Genomic DNA, 7255 nt, shown 5'->3' with positions numbered 1-7255 from the left:
CACAGTGAGATACCCCTTCATACCCATTAGGATGGCTGTCATCATTAAAAAGAAAAAACAAAAAACAGAGTGTTGGAGGATGTGGGGAAATTGGAACTCTTGCATATTGCTGGTGGGAATGTAAAATGATACAGCCTTTATGGAAAACAGTATGGCACTTTCCCAAAAAACTGAAAATAGAATTACCATATGATCCGGTAATTTCACTTTTGGGTATAGGCCCCCAAAAATTGAAAACAGGGACTTGGACAGATATTTGTACACCCATGTTCGTAGCAGCATTATTCACAGTAGCCAAAAGGTGCAAACAACCCAAGCATCTATGGACGAATGAATGGATAAACAAAATGTGGCATATACACACAATGGAATATTACTCCCTCTTAAAAAGGAATGAAATTCTGACACATGCTACAACATGGATGGACCTTGAGGAAGGACAGTATGCTAAGTGAAATAAACCAGTCACAAAAGGACAGATATTGTATGAGTCCACTTATGTGAGGTACCAAATTAATAGTCAAATGCACAGAGACAGAAAGTAGAATGGTGGTTGCTAGGAGCCAAGTGGAGGAGGAAATGGGAGTTGATGTTTAATTAACACAGAGTTTCGGCTGGGAAGACGGAAATGTTCCAGAGTGGATGGTGATGGTGGTTGCACAACAGTGTGCTTGTACTCAATGCCACAGAACCAAACACTTAAAAATGGCTAAAATGGTAAATTTTATGTTATATATATTTTACCACAATAAAAAAATGAAAAAATAAAAAGGATAACTTTAACTTTTAAAGGAATTATTTAAATTTGATAAAACGCTTCATGTTTGAATTAAAATTTGCACTTACCATACAAAAATATTACATACTTTCAGTTCTCACTGTTTTAAATTTTTAAACACAAAATTCTGGTTACCTTTGAGGGTTTGTGTGTGTGTGTGTGTGTGTGTGTGTGTGTGTGTTTTCTTTAAGAGCCCGGGTCTCACTCACCCTGTCACCCAGGCTGGAGTGCAGTGGTGTCATCACAGCTCACTGCAGCCTCGACCTCCCGGCCTCTTGAAGTGCTCGGATTACAGGGGTGAGCCACTGTGCCCAGACACCATTAAGGTTTTATTTCTTCTTCGTCAGTAGATTTAGGGGGTACAAATATTTTTTTGTTACATGGATGAATTGTATTAATATAATGCTGAAGTCAGGGCTTTCAGTGTACCCATCACCAGAATAGGGTACATTGTACCCAAGGTAGGTTTTTACCCAACTCCCTCCATGAGTCGTAAGAATATATATGTAAGGTTTTTTTTGTTTTTTTTTTTTACTGTGTCCCAGGCTTCTTTATTTAAGAAAAAAGTGATGAGTGATGTGGGGATTAAAATCAAGAGCATCGTTGAACTTCACCTTCCAGCAAGTTCCCCCAGAACTCCCTGCCCCCACCCTTCGTGTTCCCAATTCCTCCCTTCGTGATTGAAGAACCTAATCCCAAAAGCCCTGGTACAAACTAACTCCAGGTTCTCCATCCTGAGCTTCCCCTTCTTGCCCAGCCCTCCATTCCTATAAGGGCAGGCACCTCAGTTTGAATGCATGGGAGAGCCCAGAGTGGCGACGGAGACAGAGGGAAAGGCTTCCCCGTCAGCGAAAGGGACTGAGGAGTACAGGGTGGTAAAATGAGAGCTCCCATAGCCCGGGGTACTGAAATGGGACCCTGGGGCCAGAGGAAAGGACACTGGTCCCCCTGAGAAAGGAGACCCAGCAGCCTCGAACTCCTCCCGTTGTGAATAGTCACCACTAGATTGCTTGCCCTTCTGGCGCCGGTTACAGAACCACACTCGGACCACATCCTTCTCGAGCCCAAGCTGCTGGGCGATGTGGCTGATCTGCTGCAGGGTGGGTTTCGGGCACTGCAGGAACAAGTTCTCCAGGTTGCCTCTCACTCGGTTCTCGATGCTCGTTCTCTTTCTCTTTCGGGCCCGCACTAGGGTCTCTGCTTTGCATATCTCCTGAAGATTTTCATTGCTGTCAGCTTCCTCCACCCACTTCTGCAGCAGGGGCCGCAGCTTACACATGTTCTTGAAACTGAGCTGCAGAGCCTCAAAACGGCAGATGGTGGTTTGGCTGAACACCTTCCCAAAGAGAACCCCCAGGGTGAGCCCCACGTCGGCCTGGGTATACCCCAGGGTGATCCTCTTCTGCTTCAGGACCTTGGCAAACTGCTCGAGTTCTTTCTGCAGAGTTTTGACATCTGGGGCCTCCTCAGGGTTTTGCTCCGGCTTCTCCTTCAGCTTCCCAGCACCCGGCGGGGCAGGGCAGGGCTTGGGGGAGGCCCCCTCAGAGCTGCTCTCCACTCCGGCTGCGGCCTCGCCCTCGGGCTGAGGGGTCTCCAGGCCACCTTGGGGCACTAGCCCCACTGCAACCTGAGGTGCACAGTATGCCACCCTGCCACACAGCTCGTACGGCGGGGGGGACGGGGGGATCCCCTACGCCTCGGAGCCTGGCCCAACCTCCGGCCCGATTCCTGGCCCTCCAGGAGGGCCTTGCAAGCTTAGCCAGGTCGGAGGGCCAACCCAACCCGGCTCCGGCCCTCCTGGCCCATCGCCTCCACCACCTGGCGGGGGTGAGAAGGCAAAATCCGAAGCCAGGTGTCCCACCATGGGGTAGGAAGGCGCCCCAAGCCGGGGGCCTGGTGAAATAGGGAGAATATATATGTAAGTTTTAAATTAGCACAGTGGTCACATAGAATGATAGAATTAAGGAAACTTCAGTTTCGCTTCTTCACCTTAACAATCGCTGTGTCATCATTGTTTATTCTGAGATGACTGTTTAATCTCAGGAATATGTTGTGTCACGGAGTTGGAGACACCAATGGAGCTCCAAGCAAGCTTGAATGATTCCCAACTACTAAGAAATTACTTTCAAAATTAATGTGTGTAGCTGAGTCTGTGTGTGTCAAGAGGCCAATTATACAAGTGCAATTTCTCCCAATTAACTTCTATGTAGAACACAATGTTCATTAAAAGCTAAGTACAGTTGGTCCTCTGTATTCATAGGTTCTGCAACCTCAGATTCAACAAACTGGGGATAAAAAATATTTGGAAAAAAATAACAACACAACAATAAAAAATAATAAGAATATGGCCAAGCATAGTGATGCATGCCTGTAGTCCCAGCTACTCAGTAGGCTGAGGCAGGAGGATCTTTTGAGCTGAGGTTATAGTGAACTATGATGACACCACTGAACTCTAGCCTGGGCAACAGAGTGAGACCCTGTCTCAAAAAAAAAAAAAAATTAATAATATAAATACAAATTCAAAAAGCCATGCAGGATAACAACCATTTACATAGTATTTACATTGTATTAGGTATTATAAGTAATCTAGAGATGATTTCAAGTATACGGGAGGATGTGCGTAGGTTATATGCAAATACTACACCATTTTATATCAGGGACTTGAGCATCTGTGGATTTGGGTATCCACAGGGTCCTGGAACCAAACCCCCGAGGATACGAGGGACAACTGTGATAAATCTGTACTAATTTGAAACTTACATATATACTACTAAAACTCAAAAGTAACTAGAGCCACTATTTAGAACTCAGATCAATATAATTTTTTTTCCGGGGAGAAGTATTTTTTAACTGACATTATTTAGGATGGTAGTACAAGGTGGTAATAAAAAGCAAACTGACTTTTAGTCATTTTTGTTTTGGTTCTTAAATTTTCTGCAGTCGATGCACTTGTCTTGCCCATACCTGAGGCAGCCTGTCATCCCACCCTTGGTAGGCCACTGCTAGCAATACTGGGATCCAACTCGACCTGGACACCGTGAACCAGAGGGGAGTGACAGGGGCTGCCCCTTGGGAGGCATTCATGTTCTACATCTGTAATTCAAAAGACATTCTCAGGTATTACCTTCTGTAGAAGCTTCCCTCTGACATTCTCTCCCCACTTGAATCTGGATCAAATATTTGTCCTTTAAATTCCAAGAGCACCCTGTGCCTATTCTGTCACTGACCTCACATGGTATCATAATGATATGTTTCCTCCACCTCTAGACCGAGCACCCTGATGGCAAAGACCTGGTCTTGGTGATCAATTAGTGCTCAATGTTCTGGCCACATCGGAGCATGCCTAATATGGCTATCCCAAAGTGGAGTGGCTTTGGGAAGTGGCTGGTAGTACACAGGAGGTGTTGTTGAGCTGCCCCAGGATGTCATGGCCCCTCAAGGTGGCGGGGTGGCGGAGGAGCGCCTTGCAACTAAGATTCTTTTATTCTCTGTGTTAGTTCAAGGAATGCCTTACCCATGTCCCTAGCCCTAATTTGCAGATGAGGAAATTGAAGCTCACAGAGGTCAGGGGAATTGCCTGCACTTACAGAGTGAGTCATTGGCCAAGCCTAGAGGAGAGCACACATGTCCTGACCTCTTGGCCAGGACACTGGCCACAGCCCCGGTCAACGGTGGTGCCGGCAGCTCTGATCGCGTGTCTTGCCAGTGCGTGCATTTAGCCACCAGGGGGAGCCAGATAGCCGTTCATGGGGAAGCTAGGCACAGGCTTAGGGATTGGAGTGAATGTTGCTTTGAGGGCCCCCAGAGGGACACCAGGGGGACACACACCAGTGGAGCTGGGGAGTCCTGGTAAAGAAAGGGTGTATGTGTGGGGGGAGTGTTGTAAGAGAGCTGGAGTTGAGGAGCGTTGGCGGCTGGGATGGAGGGAGGAGGAGGGAAGGGCATTTTGTTGTCTCCCTCTGGCCGGGCCTTGTCTGGCCCTGTTGGGGAAAGGGCAGAGCTGGGAAAAGGGAGGGCTCTCCAGAGGGGAGGGCCCCTGCCTCCACCTCCGTTTTCCTCGGCCTCACTCAGGGGCCGGGACAGGCCGGACATTCCTAAGTCTCCAGCAGGGAAACCAGGAAATGAGACCAGGAGGCCAGCCTCCTGCCGGCTCTTCCAAAGCCTGCCCTGCCCCAGGACTTCCTGAAAGAGCCCTGCTGCGTCTGGGAGCCACGATCCAGGCTCCCAAAGGCTGCTCCCTCCTGGAACTTCCCCTGCACTCTTGCCTCCTTCCCCCCCAGCTCCTCCCTCCCAGGCCATGGGATCAGGCCCTACCCTGCATGGCACACCTGTAAAAGAAATCGCTATCCACAGAGGGCCAGGTCAGAGTCATGGCCTGTCCTCCTAAACCTGGCTCTCTCCCAGGTTCCCTCTCTAGTGAATGCCACCAGTATCTTTCCAGTTCTCTGACCTGGAAAGCTTGGCATCATCTAGACACCTCCTCCTTTTTCATTCCCCATGTCCAATCCATCTTTGTACCTCCTCCGTTTCCAGTACTCACTGGGCCAAGTGCCCTCCATCTGTCACCGGGATTCGTGTTCCTGTCTGGATTCCTCACTGTCACTCGTCTCCCCCTTCCCCAATCCTTTCCAGGTGGTAATCCTGATAACCTTTTCAAATTGTTAATGTGACCATGTCGCCCCCCTGCTAAAACCTTTCAATACCCTTCCAGTGCTCTTGTAATAAAGATCAAACTCTTAGCATGGCCCACGGGGCCTGTGTGGTCTGGTTCGTCCTACCTGTCTGGTACCATGCTCCCTCTTATGCTCTAGGTTCCAGCTACACTGGCCATGGTCACCACAGGGCCTTTGCACGTGCTGTTTCCCCACCCCTCTGCCTTAACTCCTACTCCTTCAGTTCTTGGCTCCAGCATTGACTTCTCAGCATTGCTTTCTCATTGTCCCTGAGAGAGGGATCAATACCTTCTTTGATCTCCCTGGCTAGGTCAGATTCCTTATTATTCATTCTCCTAACACCATATACTTCTCCTTCATTGTTCACTATTTGTCACAGTGGTACTTATACATTTGTTTGTATTATTATTTAATTATTAATAAAGCTCTGTGAGGGTAAGGACCATGTCAATTTTTGCTCATTTGAAAATCTCCAGCTTCTCTGTGCCTGGCACATAGTAGATGCTCAATAAATGTTTGTTGATTGAATAAGTAAATTTGTGTTACACACCCCCCTCCATCTCTATCTCCCAAGCCTAGGCCTCTATTATCCCTTATCTGAACCTCAGCAGTAACTTCTTGATTTGTCATCTCCCAGTTTATAATTAAGTCCCTAACAGTCAGTTTCCCAGAGAGGTCTAATAAAACTGCCAATCTGATCACAGCACCACCTCTACCCCCTGTTTCATTGCCGTCAGTGGCTTCCCATCGCCCTTGGAATAAAATCCAGTCTCCTGACCACAGCCTTCCAAGGCCTTGCATGGTCTGGCTCACCTCATGCCAAGCTCCACCTCCTCAACGGACCTTTCTTGACTCAACAAATATCAACTGCCTGTTCTGCCAGGCACTGGGGTGAGCAAAAACAGACTCCTTCAGATCTGCTTACAGTCCTCCTTCCCAGGGAGAGCCTTCGCACACGGTTTCCCCCTCGTCTGGAAAGTGCTTGTCCCTCTCCTCCTTTGTGTATCTTCCTGACTTGGCCCAGTCAACACCCGCTCACTCATCGGATCTCAGATTAAACACCATGCCCTTACTCAAGGGCATCTTGCCAGACCCCAAACCTAGGTCAGGTCCCCCTGCCATATGCTCTCATTGCTCCCTGTATCCGTCTTCATAGCACTTACCACATTTTCTATTTTTACATTTGTTTGTGCGGTTATCTGATTAATACCCATCTTCCCTACCAGGAAGCTCCAGGAGCTCGAGTGCTGGTTTTTGCTTACCCTCTTGTACCTTAGCTTGTGTCCCACAGGCAATTTATTGATTGAATAAATGAATGAGTAAATGACTCCCCCAGAATCGTATTCAGAGGGTACTGCCCTTCAGGGAAATGTTGACACTTCTGCCTCTGTGTGAACATGAGCTGGGGACAGGGACGGGGTGCACAACAGAGCTCTTGTCAAGGAGAGGGCTGGGAGCTGGGAGTCCCTTCCTGTCCCTCCTCATCCCAACATGCTGTGACTTGGCTCCTGCCCACCTCTCCAACCCCACCTAACTTCTCTCCCTGTTGTTCCCGAAGCCCCAACAACACTGCTGCTGCTCTGTTCCTCTGGGGCCTCCTGCATGGACCCCCCCACCTGCAACTCCTCTTCCTGCATTTTTTTCACAGGGCTGACGCCTCCTCATCCTTCAGGTCAAGTTTAAATGCTGCTTCTTCAGCGGACACGTTCCCTGAGTATTCACCCCCCATTATTGCCCATCCTTTTGCCCAGTTCATTTCCTTCCTAAAATTGTATCTCACGATGGAAATGCTGTTACATATTTA

The 7255-nt window shown here is 48.3% G+C and overlaps 1 pseudogene; it reads right to left on the bottom strand.

Annotated features, from left to right (window-relative positions):
* Positions 1–1562: 1562 nt before the first annotated feature.
* Positions 1563–2642, bottom strand: LOC105808565 (annotated as a pseudogene).
* Positions 2643–7255: the final 4613 nt, after the last annotated feature.

This window comes from Propithecus coquereli, unplaced genomic scaffold (assembly GCF_000956105.1).
Source record: "Propithecus coquereli isolate 6110/MARCELLA unplaced genomic scaffold, Pcoq_1.0 Scaffold178, whole genome shotgun sequence".
Lineage (NCBI taxonomy): Eukaryota > Metazoa > Chordata > Mammalia > Primates > Indriidae > Propithecus > Propithecus coquereli.
Note: the sequence above shows the minus strand (reverse complement) of the source record. Positions and strands in the feature narration are given on the sequence as shown.